This window comes from Octodon degus, unplaced genomic scaffold, assembly GCF_000260255.1.
Source record: "Octodon degus isolate 3935 unplaced genomic scaffold, OctDeg1.0 scaffold00077, whole genome shotgun sequence".
Taxonomy (NCBI): domain Eukaryota; kingdom Metazoa; phylum Chordata; class Mammalia; order Rodentia; family Octodontidae; genus Octodon; species Octodon degus.
The window spans coordinates 4,008,464-4,009,593 of NW_004524653.1; positions in this window are offsets into that span (position 1 = coordinate 4,008,464).

Sequence of the window (1,130 nt, forward strand, 5' to 3'; positions counted from 1 at the left end):
AGTGACAAATGACCAGCAACACAGAGAATCATTCTGGCTGATTATCAGAATAATCAGGGAGTTTTGCGGGTGGGTTTCAAACATGGACCCTGGCTTTGAACCTCTCACCACAAGATGCGTAACTTATCTCAGCTGAGAGTCCTAGCCTCAAGCTGGGCATGGTGATGCTCATCTGTGATCCCGGCACTTGGGAAGCTGAGGCAGGAGATCACTGTGAGTTCGAGATCTGACCCTAGATTGAAGCCTTTGTTCCAGTTAAGCCATCATTCCAGCTGGCTCTAGGGTCCCTTGGCTCCCCCACAATTACAAACATGCCTTGGGGTCTTTATTCTCACGTGGATTGCAGTAGAAGTGGTGGATTTGAACTACCTGTGCGAATTCCAGTAACCTTTCCATGGGATTACTAATGCAGATCTTTCTGGACCTTGACAAGGTCTAGAAGGGCTTTCTATACGTGGTGAAAGCACAGTATGCAATTTGCACATTGTAATTCTATCAATTCAAAATCTACCCTAGATGGTCAGTGTCCTGAACACTGGCATGAAATCTTTCTCTTTTTCTTATCCCGTCTCAGCCTTCTTTTAATGATTATATATTATTTCAATACTATTTATCAATATATATTTTTTAAATTACTAAGGAGAGGAAAAGCCCAGGTCAGATAATCCTCACCTACTCTTATCCCAGAGTCAAATGGCCAAAGGCAAAGAATTGAAACCTGAGAAGATTCTTTGCATTATTTTCCTAAGTGTCTGAGAAGCGAACCGTTAACTACATTTTTTTGAATTCCAGCAATCTTTCCTGTGATGAGCACAGGTCATGTGAAATGCCCACGGCCAGGAGAAGCTCTATGGACCTGCGTACTCTATGACTGCATTTGTTACTACCCATTATTTAGTCACACAAGCTGTAACTAAGTATGTGTGAGTTTTGATAAGTGACTTGCTACATACAGATATAGGGTTATAGAATTATATATTCTCCTCGTTAAAGAAAGCTCCTGATTCTGTTATCCATGCCACCAAAGCTCACATGCATTCAGAAGTTGGGCTTTTGAAACCTAATAAGATCACAGGTGACCCGAATTCACGGATGGACTCCTTAGTCCACTACTTAGTTTGTAACTAAGT